Source organism: Lactuca serriola, chromosome 6, assembly GCF_051521515.1.
Source record: "Lactuca serriola cultivar US96UC23 chromosome 6, Lser_US96UC23_V15, whole genome shotgun sequence".
Lineage (NCBI taxonomy): Eukaryota > Viridiplantae > Streptophyta > Magnoliopsida > Asterales > Asteraceae > Lactuca > Lactuca serriola.
In genome coordinates, this window is record NC_136413.1 from 10,266,538 (window position 1) to 10,286,222 (window position 19,685).

A 19,685-nucleotide genomic window follows, 5' to 3' on the forward strand; every position below is an offset into this window, starting at 1 on the left:
TTCCAACAACGGAGTAGTCACTGTCATCCTCAGACATAAGTCTCTGATAGGGGTTGCTGTCACCTTGCGGCTTAGGGCGTCGGCCACTACGTTGGCCTTCCCTGGATGGTAAAGGATTTCACAGTCATAATCCTTCAGCACATCCAACCACCTCCTCTGTCTCATGTTTAGATTCGGCTGATCCATAAGGTATCTCAAACTCTTGTGATCCGTGTAGATGGTACAACGGACCCCATAAAGGTAATGTTTCCAAATCTTGAGGGCAAACACAACCGCCCCCAGCTCTAAATCATGGGTAGGATAGTTGGCCTCGTGAGGCTTCAACTGTCTCGAGGCGTAAGCTATCACATGGCCTCGCTGCATAAATATTGCTCCCATACCTGTGATCGAGGCATCACAGTAGACTACAAAATCCTCTACTCCCTCTGGCAGGGTAAGGATCGGAGCCTCGCACAACCTCCGCCTAAGGGTCTCAAATGTTGCCTGCTGCTCAGGCACCCAACGAAACACCACCGACTTCTTGGTCAGTTAGGTGAGCGGCACTGCTATCTTGGAGAAATCCTGAATGAATCTCCGGTAATACCCTGCCAACCCTAGGAATCTCCGAATCTCGGATGGAGACTTCGGGAGCTCCCACCGCATCACGACCTCTATCTTGGCCGGATCTACTAAAATACCCTTCTTGTTAACGAGGTGACCAAGGAACTGCACCTCATGCAACCTGAACTCGCACTTGGAGAACTTTGTGAAAAGTTTCTCCCTCCTCAAAACTTCTAGCACCTCCCTCAGGTTCTCCTCGTGCTGCTCCTGCGTCTTGGAATACACCAAGATATCATCTATGAATACTATCACAGACCGGTCCAGCATCGGCCTGCACACACTATTCATGAGGTCCATGAACGCGGCTGGAGTGTTGGTGAGCCCAAATGGCATCACCACTAACTCATAATGACCATACCTGGTCCTGAAAGTAGTCTTCTGCACATCCTCATCTCTGACTCGCATCTGATGATACCCGGAACGTAAATCGATCTTGGAAAACCAAGACGCTCCCTGAAGCTGGTCAAACAAATCCTCTATCCTCGGGAGCGGGTAACGGTTCTTCACACTTACCTTATTCAACTCCCGGTAATCTATACACATACGGTGCGACCCGTCCTTTTTCTTCACAAACAAAATCGGAGCTCCCCAAGGCGAACTACTTGGTCTGATGAAACCTTTGTCTAGCAGATCCTGCAACTGCGTAGACAACTCCTGCATCTCAGGGGGAGCTAACCGATACGGTGCCTTAGCTATCGGCGCCGCACCCGGAATCAGATCAATCCCGAACTCGACCTGTCTCTCTGGAGGCATTCCAGGCAAATCCTCTGGGAATACATCAGGGTAGTCTCGCACTACCGAAACATCATCTACTGCCACCTTACCCTTCTCCCGGGCATCCAAAACATAAGCTATATATCCGGCACAACCCTGCTGAAAATAGCGCCTCGCTCTCGCGGCCGAACAAAAAGCTGGTCCGCATTGTGGCCTCTCGCCCTGAATCACTAACTCTCCCCCACTGGGAGTGCGAACCCTCACTAGCTGCAGCTCGCAATCAATCACCGCCCCATTGCGACTCAACCAATCCATGCCTACTATAACCTTATTCCCTCGCAGGGGAATAGGGACCAACTCCACCGGAAAATGCTCGTCGAACAACTGAAGAGAACATCCTCTATGCACTCTGGCGACCCTCACGGTCCTGTCATCTGCTATCTCGACCTCTAGTGGACAATCCAACTCCCCTGGAGCTCTACTAAATCTCTTGCTAAGCGCTAGCGATACAAACGATCGGGTAGCCCTCGAATCAAATAATACTGTAGCAGAAATGTCGTTCACAGAGAACGACCCTATACAAAACATATAACCATAAGCAATAATCAATAATAATATAGAGATGAAGGGAAGATACATACCTGTCACCACATCAGGAGTCGCTCGTGCCTCCTCTGTTGTCATCTGAAAAGCTCTACTCTTCGCCACTGGCGCCTCGGCTCGGCCCTGCCGGCCATCTGTAATCCTCAAAGTAGCAGGGGCAGGTGCAGCCACCTTCCCTGCTGCAGCTAAACTCGGACACTGGGACTTTTAATGTCCCCTCTGATTGCACTGAAAGCAAATCAGATCTGATGCTGCAATGGCGGTAGCAGGGGCCGTACAATCCCTGCTCAAATGCCCAGTCCGACCGCACTTGTAGCAGCCGGAACTCCCTGCCTTGCACACCCCATCGTGCAATCTCCCATACTTGCCACATCGACCGTGGCTCTGCTGACTCCTGGATCTGTGATCTGAAACCTTGGGCTTTTTTCCCAAACTACTTGTACCCGAAACCTCCTCCGGTTTCCTCTTCTTCTCCATCTCAAGGTCAATCTCCCTCTCCCGAGCCCTAACAGTCATGTCATCCAGCGTTTTACAGCTGGACCGGCTCACAAACTGGCGGATATCGCTCCGCAACATCTCATGATAACGGGCCTTCTTCATTTCCTCATCGGCTGTATACTGAGGAACGAGAAGAGCCCTCTCCCTAAACTTGGCGGTGATCTCCGCCACGGTCTCTATAGTCTGGGTGAGGTCCTGAAACTCTCTGGCTAACTGGTGCACCTCAATAACCGGTGCAAACTCCGCCCTGAACCTGGTAGAGAAATCAGCCCAGGTCATGGCATCTAGCGCAGCATAATCTCCAATGGTTTGTCCGACCTCTTCCCACCAATCCTGTGCGCTGTCCTTCAGAAGACAGGACGCCAATCTAACCTTGTCCCCCTCGGGACACCTGCTCGTGCGAAAAGCGTTGGCCACATCCGCCAACCATCTAGTACTCGCTATGGGGTCCCGCGCCCTGTGGTAATATGGAGATCCACATGCCCTGAACTCCCTGAACGTAAGTGTGCGCGACCCCATCATGGCCGCCACATCGGCACGGAAGGTGCCCAACCTCTCATCCATCAGCTCTAGGATACCCTCCTTGATCGAATCGAAGATCACAGGAGTCTGCTCCAGTATGATACGAGTAGTCTCTGAAGAAAGAAACTTTGTGGTCTGCTCATCCATACGCTCGGCCCCCGAGCCTGATCCTGATCCCTCCCCGGCACCGACATTGCCGTCTGCTAGCCTCTAACGCAAAACCACCATTTTGAAACACATCATGGCAACATCAGAAAACTGAAATATCTCAAGGGATCATTGATACTACTACTAGCTTCCTGGTCTTGCCTCAGCCTTCCTTGATTCAAGTACGGATCCTCTGCTTTCAGTAGTATGGGCCCATACTACCTTCCACATCTATCCGTACTTTCCTCAAGAACTGCCTTGACTCCACCAAGTCACTACTACTACTACTGATCTCTGCTACTCTCATCCTAGGCTTGCCCTAGGGAAATCTCTGACTCCACTCAAACCAGTCCTCAACTGCCGAAGGCCTCCTTGTAATGCTAACTAGCCATCACCTGAATACCATCACATGTGATGAGGATCAGATAATCCTTCGAGTAAAAGACTCGTCCCTACAACGGTTGGACTCAAACAAGAGCTGCGCAATAACAAATAAAGCACATACTGGGCCTTGCCCACTGCATCGGACCGAAGTCCGGAACTAGCTGCATCGGACCGAAATCCGGAACTGACTGAACATAGCATAACATAAACACGTATCTGCTAACATAACACATATATTGCATCGAACTGAAGTCCAAAACACATAACACAAAACATGCTTGAATCACATAGATATCAAGCACTCTAACTACTGCATCAGACTGAAGTCCGGAACTACTGCTAACTAAACGGGCCGACATTGTGGCCGTAGACCCGTTCCTATTGGAAGGAAACTCACCTCGTGAACTGGCTGCTAAGTGTATGGTTCTGGAAGCTATCTGCTGCTGCTCCGGTATCTCCCGGGCTACAATTCCATAAACACACTCAATCAAATACTAATAACTGAATTGGAATAAAATGATTCTTTTACCCCCTGGTCAGAGTCAACTCTCCCAGTCAAAGTCAACCTACAGTTGACCTGACTCGCCGAGTTGGGCCGCCAACTCGCCGAGTCTCTATTCTCACTTCTCAACCCTACTCGCGGCTACTCGTCGAGTATGGCATCAACTCGACGAGTTCCCTTTCGATTCTAGAACTCAGGCTATCTGCATCCGACTTGCCGAGTCGTATGAACAACTAGACGAGTTGTTCTTGAGCTAAGAAGATTGTCTTGGACTCGCCGAGTTGTATGAACAACTCGTCGAGTCCCTCCATTACTGAGTCTGACCTCCAACTCACTGATTCCACTCTACTACTCACTGGTCCCCACTCGGCATCACTCAAAAGAGGAAAAATCGGGGACTCGCGACTCGACTCGCCGAGTCACATGCATGCAGCTACTCTAAACTCGATTCTACTTGAATCCAGCGCATAAAACTTATAGATCTGGACTCCCTAAGCTCGATTAACACGTAAAGGTTCTATCTTTACGTGCCCATATGCACCCATGAAGATTAAGAGGCTCAAAAAGCATAATAAAGGCTAGATCTAGGGTTCTAAAGCAAAGAAACTTCGAAAAGGCACTAGATCAGGGCTCTAACACTCCTAAATGAACAGATCTAGGGATATCTCGACCCAACAAGGCATCCATACAACTATAAAGCTTGGAAAATACATTTAACTAGCCTTAGAGGTGTTCTAATGGAGGTTTTAAGCACAAAACAGGATAATTCCGAGACATACCTCAATGAACTCTGACTTTGGCCTTGGATCTTTGCTCTACTCTTCCTCTTTTTGGTCCTTTCTTCTTTTTCCTCTTCAATCCTTCAAGAATCCACAAAAAAACACTTAGATCATACAAGGAATGGTTTAGGGTTTCTCACAATCTCTCTGAGGGTGAAGGAGGCGAGTTTGGGGAACATAACATTGCTTAAATAGTGAGCAAACCCGGGGATTTAGGGTTTCTTCCTGGCAGGCGGACTCGCCGAGTCCCAAATTTGGACTCGCCGAGTCGCCGACTTACACGTGCTCGAAATCCCATCCCTACTCGACGAGTCGGGCTATAGACTCGCTGAGTCCCTCTTGAAAACTTCTAAATAAATACCATGGAAGCAACATACAAGAGACGGGTCCTTACAATTCTCCCCCACCTGACTCAGACTTCGTCCTCGAAGTCTGCTACGGCTGAATCTGCAAATAACTCCGGGTAGTGCTCTCTCATCTCCTCCTCAGCCTCCCACGTCCACTCAGACCCCTTCCGGTGCTGCCACTGCACCTTCACTAACTTAATTACCTTGTTCCTCAAGGTCTTTGTCTTCCGGTCCAGAATCGCGACCGGCCTCTCAATATAATTCAGGCTGCTATCAACCTGAATATCTTCTAAGGGAACAACTGTTGACTCATCCACCAAACACTTCCTCAAATGAGACACATGGAAAGTGTTGTGGATCTGGCTAAGCTCTGCTGGAAGATCCAACCGATAAGCAACCCGACCCACTCGGGCCAAAACCCTAAAAGGACCAATGAAGCTGGGGCCCAGCTTTCCCCTCTTCCGAAACCTGATGACCCCTTTCCAAGGTGAGACCTTCAGAAGGACCATATCGCCCACCCGGAACTCCAAGTATGAATGCCTCCTGTCGGTGTAGCTCTTCTGCCGACTCTGCGCAGTCTGCAGTCTACTACGAACCTGCTGAATCAACTCGGTCGTCTTGAGCACCACCTCTGTGCTCCCAATGACTCGCTGACCGACCTCGCCCCAACAAATCGGGGTCCTGCACTTCCTCCCATAAAGCATCTCAAAGGGAGGTCGATCAATGCTCGCATGATAACTGTTGTTATACGAAAATTCCGCTAACGGAAGATACGTATCCAAACTGCCACCGAAATCTAGGAAACATGCCCGGAGCATGTCCTCAAGAGTCTGAATCGTCCTCTCGGTCTGCCCATCCGTCTGAGGGTGGAAAGCGGTGCTGAAATGGAGACGAGTACCCATCTCATCGTGAAACCGCTTCCAGAATCTGGATGTAAAACGGACGTCTCGGTCTGACACCACCGATACCGGCACTCCATGACGTGCCACTACCTCCCGCACATAGATATCGGCTAACTTTTCCGCCGATACGCTCTCCTGGATCGGTATGAAATGACCACTCTTCGTCAACCGATCCAATATTACCCAAATTGAATCTACCCCACGTGCGGTCCTGGGAAGCTTGGTGATAAAATCCATGGTGATGTCCTCCCATTTCCACACGGGAATGTCTAACGACTGCATCTTGCCGTGAGGCCTCTTGTGTTCTGCCTTGACCTTCCTGCAGGTCAGGCACCTCTCTACATATCAGGCGACATCCCGCTTCATGCAGGGCCACCAGTAATCGGGTCGAAGATCTCTATACATCTTCTTCGCCCCTAGGTGGATAGAAAATCGAGACTTATGAGCCTCGTCCATCAAAACCTGCCGTACTCCGCCCCAGTACGGTACCCACACTCTCCCATGAAGGGTCAACAACCCCCAACTATCATAATCAAACGAAGCTACTCGGCCCACTATCCTCTCACACTTCTGTCTCTCCTCCTTGAGGCCCTCAACCTGAGCCTCCCTGATCCATTCCAACAACGGAGTAGTCACTGTCATCCTCAGACATAAGTCTCTGATAGGGGTTGCTGTCACCTTGCGGCTTAGGGCGTCGGCCACTACGTTGGCCTTCCCTGGATGGTAAAGGATTTCACAGTCATAATCCTTCAGCACATCCAACCACCTCCTCTGTCTCATGTTTAGATTCGGCTGATCCATAAGGTACCTCAAACTCTTGTGATCCGTGTAGATAGTACAACGGACCCCATAAAGGTAATGTTTCCAAATCTTGAGGGCAAACACAACCGCCCCCAGCTCTAAATCATGGGTAGGATAGTTGGCCTCGTGAGGCTTCAACTGTCTCGAGGCGTAAGCTATCACATGGCCTCGCTGCATCAATATTGCTCCCATACCTGTGATCGAGGCATCACAGTAGACTACAAAATCCTCTACTCCCTCTGGCAGGGTAAGGATCGGAGCCTCGCACAACCTCCGCCTAAGGGTCTCAAATGTTGCCTGCTGCTCAGGCCCCCAACGAAACATCACCGACTTCTTGGTCAGTCAGGTGAGCGGCACTGCTATCTTGGAGAAATCCTGAATGAATCTCCGGTAATACCCTGCCAACCCTAGGAATCTCCGAATCTCGGATGGAGACTTCGGGAGCTCCCACCGCATCACGACTTCTATCTTGGCCGGATCTACTAAAATACCCTTCTTGTTAACGAGGTGACCAAGGAACTGCACCTCATGCAACCTGAACTCGCACTTGGAGAACTTTGTGAAAAGTTTCTCTCTCCTCAAAACTTCTAGCACCTCCCTCAGGTTCTCCTCGTGCTGCTCCTGCGTCTTGGAATACACCAAGATATCATCTATGAATACTATCACAGACCGGTCCAGCATCGGCCTGCACACACGATTCATGAGGTCCATGAACGCGGCTGGAGTGTTGGTGAGCCCAAATGGCATCACCACTAACTCATAATGACCATACCTGGTCCTGAAAGTAGTCTTCTGCACATCCTCATCTCTGACTCGCATCTGATGATACCCAGAACGTAAATCGATCTTGGAAAACCAAGACGCTCCCTGAAGCTGGTCAAACAAATCCTCTATCCCTGGGAGCGGGTAACGGTTCTTCACACTTACCTTATTCAACTCCCGGTAATCTATACACATACGGTGCGACCCGTCCTTTTTCTTCACAAACAAAATCGGAGCTCCCCAAGGCAAACTACTCAGTCTGATGAAACCTTTGTCTAGCAGATCCTGCAACTGCGTAGACAACTCCTGCATCTCAGGGGGAGCTAACCGATACGGTGCCTTAGCTATCGGCGCCGCACCCGGAATCAGATCAATCCCGAACTCGACCTGTCTCTTTGGAGGCATTCCAGGCAAATCCTCTGGGAATACATCAGGGTAGTCTCGCACTACCGAAACATCATCTACTGCCACCTTACCCTTCTCCCGGGCATCCAAAACATAAGCTATATATCCGGCACAACCCTGCTGAAAATAGCGCCTCGCTCTCGCGGCCGAACAAAAAGCTGGTCCGCATTGTGGCCTCTCGCCCTGAATCACTAACTCTCCCCCACTGGGAGTGCGAACCCTCACTAGCTGCAGCTCGCAATCAATCACCGCCCCATTGCGACTCAACCAATCCATGCCTACTATAACCTTATTCACTCGCAGGGGAATAGGGACCAACTCCACCGGAAACTGCTCGTCGAACAACTGAAGAGAACATCCTCTATGCACTCTGGCGACCCTCACGGTCCTGTCATCTGCTATCTCGACCTCTAGTGGACAATCCAACTCCCCTGGAGCTCTACTAAATCTCTTGCTAAGCGCTAGCGATACAAACGATCGGGTAGCCCTCGAATCAAATAATACTGTAGCAGAAATGTCGTTCACAGAGAACGACCCTATACAAAACATATAACCATAAGCAATAATCAATAATAATATAGAGATGAAGGGAAGATACATACCCGTCACCACATCAGGAGTCGCTCGTGCCTCCTCTGTTGTCATCTGAAAAGCTGTACTCTTCGCCACTGGTGCCTCGGCTCGGCCCTGCCGGCCATCTGTAATCTTCAAAGTAGCAGGGGCAGGTGCAGCCACCTTCCCTGCTGCAGCTAAACTCGGACACTGGGACTTTTTATGTCCCCTCTGATTGCACTGAAAGCAAATCAGATCTGATGCTGCAATGGCGGTAGCAGGGGCCGTACAATCCCTGCTCAAATGCCCAGTCTGACCGCACTTGTAGCAGTCGGAACTCCCTGCCTTGCACACCCCATCGTGCAATTTCCCACACTTGCTACATCGAATGTGGCTCTGCTGACTCCTGGATCTGTGATCTGAAACCTTGGGCTTTTTTCCCGAACTACTTGTACCCGAAACCTCCTCCGGTTTCCTCTTCTTCTCCATCTCAAGGTCAATCTCCCTTTCCCGAGCCCTAACAGTCATGTCATCCAGCGTTTTACAGCTGGATCGGCTCACAAACTGGCGGATATCGCTCCGCAACATCTCATGATAACGGGCCTTCTTCATTTCCTCATCGGCTGTATACTGAGGAACGAGAAGAGCCCTCTCCCTAAAATTGGCGGTGATCTCCGCCACGGTCTCTGTAGTCTGGGTGAGGTCCTGAAACTCTCTGGCTAACTGGTGCACCTCAATAACCGGTGCAAACTCCGCCCTGAACCTGGTAGAGAAATCAGCCCAGGTCATGGCATCTAGCGCAGCATAATCTCCAATGGTTTGTCCGACCTCTTCCCATCAATCCTGTGCCCTGTCCTTCAGAAGACATGACGCCAATCTAACCTTGTCCCCCTCGGGACACCTGCTCGTGCGGAAAGCGTTGGCCACATCCGCTAACCATCTAGTACTCGCTATGGGGTCCCGCGCCCCGTGGTAATATGGAGCTCCACATGCCCTGAACTCCCTGAACGTAAGTGTGCGTGACCCCATCATGGCCGCCACCTCGGCACGGAAGGTGCCCAACCTCTCATCCATCAGCTCTAGGATACCCTCCTTGATCGAATCAAAGATCACAGGATTCTGCTCTAGTATGATACGAGTAATCTCTGAAGAAAGAAACTCTCTGGTCTGCTCATCCATAAGCTCGGCCCCCGAGCCTGATCCTGATCCCTCCCCGGCACCGACACTGCCGTCTGCTAGCCTCTAACGGAAAACCACCATTTTGAAACACATCATGGCAACATCAGAAAACTGAAATATCTCAAGGGATCATTGATACTACTACTAGCTTCCTGGTCTTGCCTCAGCCTTCCTTGATTCAAGTACGGATCCTCTGCTTTCAGTAGTATGGACCCATACTACCTTCCACATCTATCCGTACTTTCCTCAAGAACTGCCTTGACTCCACCAAGTCACTACTACTACTACTGATCTCTGCTACTCTCATCCTAGGCTTGCCCTAGGGAAATCTCTGACTCCACTCAAACCAGTCCTCAGCTGCCGAAGGCCTCCTTGTAATGCTAACTAGCCATCACCTGAATACCATCACATGTGATGAGGCTCAGATAATCCTTCGAGTAAAAGACTCGTCCCTACAACGGTTGGACTCAAACAAGAGCTGCGCAATAGGGCCAAATCCAACACTCTAAGATTATTCAACCCTGATCACATGTGACGTGTCGTATTCACCTAACGGCTAACTCCCATCACCAAGAGTCCTACAAAGCACAAAGCAAGCAGCATTCGGACACAGGAAACTACTCAAGCAAATCTATTCTCATAACGAGAAACTGTACTAGCATACAATGCTAAGCTCATACTATCAGGCATAACCTACACTGGCTATCCTACTACTGTCTACTCATTACTAGCATGAAATTCTTATCAAGCTGAAACACATAAAGCAGGCACATAAGGCATCATCCTAGATCCTTAGTCCTATTCTAGCATGCTGTTCTACTGAAATTGAAGCTGAAACTAAAACTGAAACTGAAACTAAAACGGATACTGATACTGATAATCATAACATAACTTGTATGGGTAATTTGGGAGTACTTACTTGAGCTCGGCTGATTGCATGCACCACACCCTTTTTCTCTTTTCAAAGTTCTTTTCTTTCTTAAAATTCTTTTGGCTTTTCGAAAACTCTTTTCTTTTTAAAAACCTTTTACCACTTCCTTAGTTTGAGTTCAGACACACTCGGGAGTGCGCCCGAATCCCTCAAACTAAGGCTTTGATACCAACTTGAAACATCCCAAAAATACGACCCGAAAATTTCATTTTTAATATAACAAAAATCATAAAACTGAGTATCATATAATAAAACCATACGTTGCGTATATCAAACCATACTAAAATACTGTGAGAAAAACTATGTCACAACTGTATCAAAACATATCTAAGAAACTGCATCAACTCCCAGGACAAAAACTGAAGTTGTGGTGTGTGCAATGCCATCATCCCGAGCTCTTCCCTTTATTTGCAGAAGTACCTGAAACCAAAACTGAAACCGTAAGCACGAAGCTTAGTGAGCTCCCCCAAACTACCACATACCACGCAATAACAAATAAAGCACATACTAGGCCTTGCCCACTGCATCGGACCGAAGTCCGGAACTAGCTGCATCAGACCGAAGTCCGGAACTGACTGCATCGGACCGAAGTCCGGAACTGACTGCATCGGACTGAAGTCTGGAACTGACTGGGACCTTGTCCCCTGCATCGGACCGGAGTCCGGAACTAGCTGCATCGGACCGAAATCCGGAACTGACTGAACATAGCATAACATAAACACGTATCTGCTAACATAACACATATACTGCATCGGACTGAAGTCCAGAACACATAACACAAAACATGCTTGAATCACAAAGACATCAAGCTCTCTAACTACTGCATCGGACTAAAGTCCGGAACTACTGCTAACTAAACGGGCCGGCATTGTGGCCGTAGACTCGTTCCTACTAGAAGGAAACTCACCTCGTGAACTGGCTGCTGAGTGTATGGTTCTGGAAGCTATCTGTTGCTGCTCCGGTATCTCCCCGGCTACAATTACACAAACACACTCAATCAAATACTAATAACTGAATTGGGGTAAAATGACTCTTTTACCCCTGGTCAAAGTCAACTCTCCCGGTCAAAGTCAACCTACAGTTGACCTGACTCGCCGAGTTGGGCTGCCAACTCGCCGAGTCTCTATTCTCACTTCTCAACCCTACTCGCGGCTACTCGTCGAGTATGGCATCAACTCGACGAGTTCCCTTTCGATTCTAGAACTCAGGCTATCTACATCCGACTCGCCGAGTCGTATGAACAACTCGACGAGTTGTTCTTGAGCTAAGAAGATTGTCTTGGACTCGCCGAGTTGTATGAACAACTCGTCGAGTCCCTCCATTACTGAGTCTGACCTCCAACTCACTGGGCCCACTCTACTACTCACTGGTCCCCACTCGGCATCACTCAAAAGAGGAAAAATCGGGGACTCGCGACTCGACTCGCCGAGTCGCATGCATGCAGCTACTCTAAACTCGATTATGCTTGAATCCAGCGCATAAAACTTATAGATCTGGGCTCCCTAAGCTCGATTAACATGTAAATGTTCTATCTTTACGTGCCCATATGCACCCATGAAGATTAAGAGGCTCAAAAAGCATAATAAAGGCTAGATCTAGGGTTCTCAAGCAAAGAAACTTCGAAAAGGCACTAGATCAGGGCTCTAACACTCCTAAATGAACAGATCTAGGGATATCTCGACCCAACAAGGCATCCATACAACTATAAAGCTTGGAAAATACATTTAACTAGCCTTAGAGGTGTTCTAATGGAGGTTTTAAGCACAAAACAGGATAATTCCGAGACATACCTCAATGAACTCTGACTTTGGCCTTGGATCTTTGCTCTACTCTTCCTCTTTTTGGTCCTTTCTTCTTTTTCCTCTTCAATCCTTCAAGAATCCACACAAAAACACTTAGATCATACAAGGAATGGTTTAGGGTTTCTCACAAGCTCTCTGAGGGTGAAGGAGGCGAGTTTGGGGCACATAATGTTGCTTAAATAGTGAGCAAACCCGGGGATTTAGGGTTTCTTACTGGCAGGCGGACTCGCCGAGTCCCGAATATGGACTCACCGAGTCACCGACTTACACGTGCTTGAAATCCCGTCCCTACTCGATGAGTCAGGCTATAGACTCGCCGAGTCCCTCTTGAAAACTTCTAAATAAATACCATGGAAGCAACATACCAAAGACGGGTCGTTATAGTAGATCCGGGATCTACTTCAGTTGGAGCATATATTGGAGGTAATAATTTGTTGCTTGGGCTCTTTTGTATCTAGATCTATTATCATTTGAGATTTCAGGCATTTTTGGTATGATTGAGAGCTATTTCGAGTTAGAGGCTTAGATCTGAGGTTGCTTCTTCAGATCTAGGCTAGTGATGGTCCAAAATGTCATAAAGCTTTTGTCTAAGAGTTATTGGTGAAGCCCCTTTGTCTAAAACCCAACCCTAGTGTGTTTTGGACCTATATCTCCTTAGTTTCACGTAAAGTTTGCAACTTTATGTGAGGGTTAGATTGTAGAAGGGTGGATCTATGGATTGGAGCCCCTGCATGGCTCGAAAAGCCTCTGAATGGATTGAGAACTGGAGAGACTCGGCGAGACACATGGGTGTACTCGACGAGTTGTATGAACATGTGCATGGACTCAACAAGTTGGAAGAACAACCCGGCAATTCTGTTGAAGATTGCCTTGGACTCGGCGAGTCTGTTCTTGGACTCGGCGAGTCTGGTCGCAGAACCCAATATCTTTTGGGTTAAAGCTTTGGATTAGTGAGTCGGTTGGCGACTCGGTGAGTTGGACAGGATGGGACTCAGAGATCGTTGGACTCGGCGAGTCTTGGGGCGACTCAGCGAGTTAAGTTGTGATATGAGAGTTTTCTAGGTGTGGGAACTCGGTGAGTCGACGGGTTGACTCGGCAAGTAGAAGTCAACCAGGAAGGTTGACTTTGTCTGAGGACTTTGACTTTGATCAAGAGTTGACTAGTTTGACTTCCAAGGGTATTTTGGTAATTTTGGTATTTATGGAATTGGTTCTTTGGTAGTGTTCTGAGGCGAAGTTCGTGTAGGTGGTCGGAACAGCTTGGTCTTATCTCTTCAGTCAGCAATTGCAGGTGATTTATCCACACTATATCGACAGGGTCTACGGCACCAAGGTCGGCCCTTTATCGGATGGAAATCCAGGTATTGTTTGTTATGTTATTGCTTTGCTAGATCTGCATCCTGGTATTTTGGATGGTATTATGTTAGTGACCTGGTTAAGGTCGGTACCCGGTATTTAGGGTAATGTTATGTTAGTGACCTAGTTAAGGTCGGTACCCAGTATTTAGGGTAATGCTATGTTAGTGACCTGGTTAAGGTCGGTACCCGGTATATAGGGTAATGTTAAGCTAGTGACCGGTTAGGTCGGAATCCTAGTTAGGATGTTGATATGCTATGTGATCTGTTAGACTGTTTGTCTTGTTAAGGATTTGTTATGTGACTAATTGTTGTAGGTGCACATGGTTGTTTGACGGGGGTTGGGTTGAGGCGGGTCCTGCTTTGTGCTGTAGGCCAACATACCCAGGGAGACCAGATATTCCGAAGGCCCAGCAAGCGGTCCGGATAGGCTGAAGGCCCCAAGAGGGCGGACCAGACGTGCCCAGGCTCAGAGAGTGTACCAGGCCGACTGAAGGCCCGGTGTGGGCGGACCAGTCATACTGTAGACTCAGAAAGTGGACCAGGTTGATTGAAGACCCAGTGCGGGCAGACCAATCACACTGTAGACACGATGTACATGGCTAGAATCGGAGGGTGGACCAGGTGGACTGAAGGCCCGGTGCGGGCGGACCAGTCACACAGTAGACCCGATGTGCATGGTTGTTCTATTTGTGATAAGTTATGAGTATGTTTATGTGTGGTTGGTATTTTGGGGGTAACTCACTAAGCTTTTGGGCTTACAGTTCAGTGTTTTGTTTTAGGTACTTCAGGAGATCGTGGCAAGGCGAAGGCGTGATCGTACCGCTCCTCATGTTTTTATGATTTATGTGATATGGTTCTGGGAAATACTCTGATGTCTAAACTATTTTGAAAGCAAATGTATGAACTTAATGGTTTTTGAATGAATTAAAATGTTTTAATTTGGCTTGAATTTTATGGGTGTTGCAAACACTTTGCAACCCTATAAAAAATAAATCAAGATTCATGCTTTCAAGAAATGTCAAGACTTAATTTTTTTTCGACAGGTGATAGTGATTACCAGTTTGGGTATTAAAGTTATGAATGTGCTAACGGTAAATGACGATATTGCCCCTAGACCAACTAATGTGTTCATGTTTAGATTTCCCCTCATGAGACTTTTCATACCATCAATTATAAGTTGGCATCCTGGAACTAGTAATGTGAATAAATATAAAGATAAGTGGAAACCAATGGAATGCATTGCATGGATCCACCAAGCTTTGGCTCCAATGAAATGGGAGACATGTCCAAACAGACATACAGCACACAAAGCCCAAGATACTGCAAGTCCTCTACCTGTTAATAGAAAAATATTTAATCCAAAACATTTAGAGATGACTCTTTATTGTAAATAATTAAAAATTATAATGAGGGTGGTATCTAAGAACATGCCACTTTCTTTTAACTGCTTACGCTTTTCTTCCACTTTTTTTGAAATACTTGGAAGGCACTCTCTTTCTTGAAATCTGCAAATAGTAGGCAAAAAAAGGATGGTTAAAGAACCATTGCATGTCATCCATTGATAACAAGGGTAAAATTGTCATTTTCACATATTACACAAGACTTTTAGCTTTGGTTGAGGCCAAAAAGGTATACAATTGTCTGCTCGATGGAAGTAAAACGCAACTTAATTGTCAAAGAAATGAATCACAGACATGTAATGCAGAAATGATGCTAATTAGGATTTAAGTATAGAGGATTAGAAGCTAATTCCATTAGCATATGAAACAGATGGAGGGAGAGTGAGAATTCCTTAGATTTTGGGGAGAGCACTTCCGTAATTTTGAAGTAGTGAGATTTTCTAGTTTCTACTACATAAAATGAAAAAAAAAATGAGGAAGTCTAACTAAGTAAACCATCCAAAATGTAAGGGTGCTCCCGCAGTAGATTTTCCTCCTTGCAAACAAGACTCGCCTATGGATAGAAAAACTAAATTAAAATTGACTTAGAACTTGAACTACCTTTTCAAAGATAGATTTTTGAAATCTTCTTATGAAGGAAACTTATTGGAAATATTAAAAATTCTAGGTGAAAAGGACATTCCACGGAGGAAAATAGTTGCTCTTACAAGAATTCTTTGCATTATTAAGATGGCACTCCTTCAGTTTCAGCCTTCCCTACCAGTTACCCACCATTTGTCAAAAATTTCAACTATATAATTAAATTGAAAATTGGGGTTAAAATGTTTGAATGTAATGGTTCTAGTTATGAAAACAAATCCATTTTTTTCCACTAAAACTAATGAGATCACTCTAATGACAATGTAAATATTCTTGTAAGACAACCAAGCCCAAATGGATCCCTGTAGCCTCAAACTTGACCAAAAACAAAAAGGGGAAAATAAAAACAAGCAAAAGAGAAATAAGGGGGGAAAGGCAAGAAAGGTATAAAGCATCATTGTAAGCATAAAATTCTGAATATACTTTTGAACGAATTCCTAATTCTTAATTCCTGAAGGGATACAAAATATGTAATACCACAATGAATTTAAAAGTTACAGTGAAGAAGATACCGACCTCTAAGGTTAGACTTAAATCCACAAGCTATCAAATGTTTTGCAAGTTCTTCTCCCAAGACTTTCTGCCAGTTTGGTGAATCCTTGGCTTTAGATACAGGACATATGATTGTTGTCTCTGTTGTAAGAACATTCTGGTTGTTCTTCTAGAATTGGCTTATAAACTTACTTTTCTCATCAGGTTTAACTCCATACAACACCTACAGAAATAAGATCATCATGAAATATTTTTTTTTGAACTTGAATAACATTATTGTGTTGTTATTATTAATATTTATTACCTGTTGTTTTGGGATCCCGACTACTGATGCGACAATCAACTGAAATTTTTGTCACCAGAAAGTAAGTATACATTGATGCCTTGACTAGTCAAAGATTGAATAACATGTGCAACATCTTCTCTTATTTGATCTTCAACACAAATAAGACTTGCAATAACACCATCTATTATAGACATCCATGTTAATCGCATGATATCTAGAAAGTAAAATACAACGATAAGAATAATAATCGATGTTTTTATAGTAGAACTAGAATTTTAGAATCCAAAATCAACTGTGCATCTCAAAACCTTGTAACGTTACATTCAAATTGAGATCGTTACGTGAAAATTCATTACAAAATTCAGATAACACGAAACATAGAAACGTAATTACCTATCGCATATTTCTTTGGGAGTGCAATTTTTTGCGAAGCTGTGGTCTTAGTTGTCGTTCCATATTCATTAGTTCCGCAAATGTATATAGTGTTATACCCCCTCAGTCGATAATACCGAGCAAACACATCGGCACTCAACATACCTAGGTATTAACAAGAAATCCAATTGACAATTATGTATTAACTGATCACAATTATACAATTAAACAACTGACACCTGCAACTGTACTTACATCCGATGATATTCCCAAGGTGAGGAACATTGTTAACGGAAGGAATAGCACTGGTAATTAGTATTTTTTGTTTTCCAGGAATTGGAAGCTTCAGTAACTCGTTGTCGCCGGCCAATATATCCCCCATCTTATAAAGAAACCGATTATAGATTCAAAGCGGGAAAAATTGGCAACAGTTTCACTATTTTATTGAGGGCTTAAATATGAATCGGATTTTGATTGGAATAGATGCACATGAAGAATAAAAATCAAAACACTAAACCAAATACCTTTATTGTTACTTTTAAGAATGTTCAGGGGAGAAGTAGAAGGGCAGGGATAGAAGGAGACAACGAGGGAGGGCGACATACGACAACGACGTGGAGAGAATGAGGAGAGTAAGGAGTCACATAACCTTCAATCGAAGGTGTTTTGAGTGAGAGGATCCGCTGGATCTCTCTGAACAATTTATTGAGATGTGGTTCAAAGCCCTAGTTCTTTTCGTCGAATAGCACTGATGAAAACATACGGAGACTTGGCGACATCTTGGATAGGGAAGAGTAGTGTCTGATGGCGCTGATGAAAAAATAAGAGACAAACACTCTTTACAGAATCCATGGCTGCTTAGAGCTGATGGGGTTCGATGTTGGTGATGGCGGCTTAGGGCTTGCAAAGAGAAGGGAGAGAGAGTGCAGATCAAGGTACAGGAAGACGGGCTGCTTCAAAAGGATTGACAGCCTCACAATAGAATTTGGGTTCTTTGTTAGAGGGTTGTAGAAAGAGAAGAAGCATGAGGCGGGTGTTTAATTTCTTGGGATTTCATTTCCCACCATGGCCGATTAAAAAAAAAGCGAGAACGCGCCTTCTTAAAAAAAATATAAAACAACATATTTACACGACACACGTTTTATGGTAGGTGCCCTCCGTGTTTTTTTTTCGACATTAATTTTAGGACACACAAAAATGCGTGTCCTTTATCCTTCACATTTTGCAAAGTTGACATTATTTTTTAGGGCACGCACAAATGTGTGTCCTGTATCAGCGCGCATCATTGTTTGAGCGTCATTAAAGGGCTATTTTCTAGTAGTGAATCCATAATAAATTAACTATACCAAAATTCGAATTTTCATCTAGCTAAACAGGAGTAACTAAATTCAGCTACTCATACTCAAAACCGAACTAAAACAAATCAAAGTAATAGACATGATTAAAGTACCGACCGATTGAGCTAATTATGAACTCTCTTCTCCTTTTGTGTTGAAACCATATTCCAGACCTTCTTCCCCTCTAAAAATCGTCTCCTAGAACTTCTTCAATCAGCCAAAAGTCTCCCCAAATCGTAATGGACAAGGATATATATACTTTTTGATTTTTCCAAAGTTCACGTCGTGAGCCAATATGTCTCACGACGTGAATAATGGATTTCCGTGTTGGCTAAGGACTTTTCTTCGTGATGTCAATCTTCTAAAATACTCCTACTCACGTCTTGAACCTTCAATGCTCACGTCGTGAATATAGCAGATTTCGTGGGTTTCTTCTTTTTTTTCTTCTCCAAGTCTCCAAAGTTCTATGCTTTGACAATTTTAGTCTTTTTCTTCGAAAATGCTTCTATTTTGCTGCAGAATATAAATTAAGTTTATAAGAACCATTATTCTATGCAAATAACCAAATTATTAATAAAAATGTAAATAAATATTGCCTAAAAATATATATAAATAAGGCAATATCAAAATACCCCACACTTGTACTTTGCTTGCCCTCAAGCAAATCTAATTATTTTATTCAAACCTTTATCACCAACATCACATAGAACGATCCAACTCAAACTCAGCCATTATGTCAAAACCTCAACGCATGCACTTGTGTCTAAAATTTTCCTAAGGACCGCCCTCAATTCTAAATACTCACAATCCTCATAAACACGCACCCACTTCTTTTAAACAATGCTCATTTTATGCATCCCTCTGAATCCATCCGCGGAAAACTTTCTAACCTCAAGGTATTTTTGTAAACCTACCCAAGCATACATAAACTAGAGAATTACAACTTTAAGATACCACAATATGGAGCTCTTGAATTCTTCACTCTCTTTGATATTTGATCTTCAATTTCTTTGAATTCACCACCTTTTTGTGTGATTTTTGGTATCTTCAATTTTTATTTCTTCATAATTTTTGATCTTTGATCTTCAAACTTTGATTGCTCCCAAAACTCTTCAACTTTTAGGTAATTTCTCTCTTTTTTTATGTATACTCACTTTTTTTTCACTCAAAACCTACATGCTTAAGCAGGGGTGCTTAACTTCAACCCTTATTGGTTAAAGATATTAGTTTTCCTGGATACATTTCAAGTACAGACTGCTAAACATATTGCATTCATCAAATTAAGCGAGGTTGTGTTTTTGTCTCATGATTTCACTAGAATAAAGAAGGCCACAAATGCACTATAACGTGTATTGGTTCAACTAAACATTT

At 45.1% G+C, this 19,685-nt stretch overlaps 1 pseudogene; it reads right to left on the reverse strand.

Annotated features, from left to right (window-relative positions):
- Positions 1-17,359, reverse strand: part of LOC145059499 (copper-transporting ATPase PAA1, chloroplastic-like) — a 29,093-nt pseudogene extending 11,734 nt beyond the window's left edge.
- Between the last annotated feature and the right edge of the window lie 2,326 nt (positions 17,360-19,685).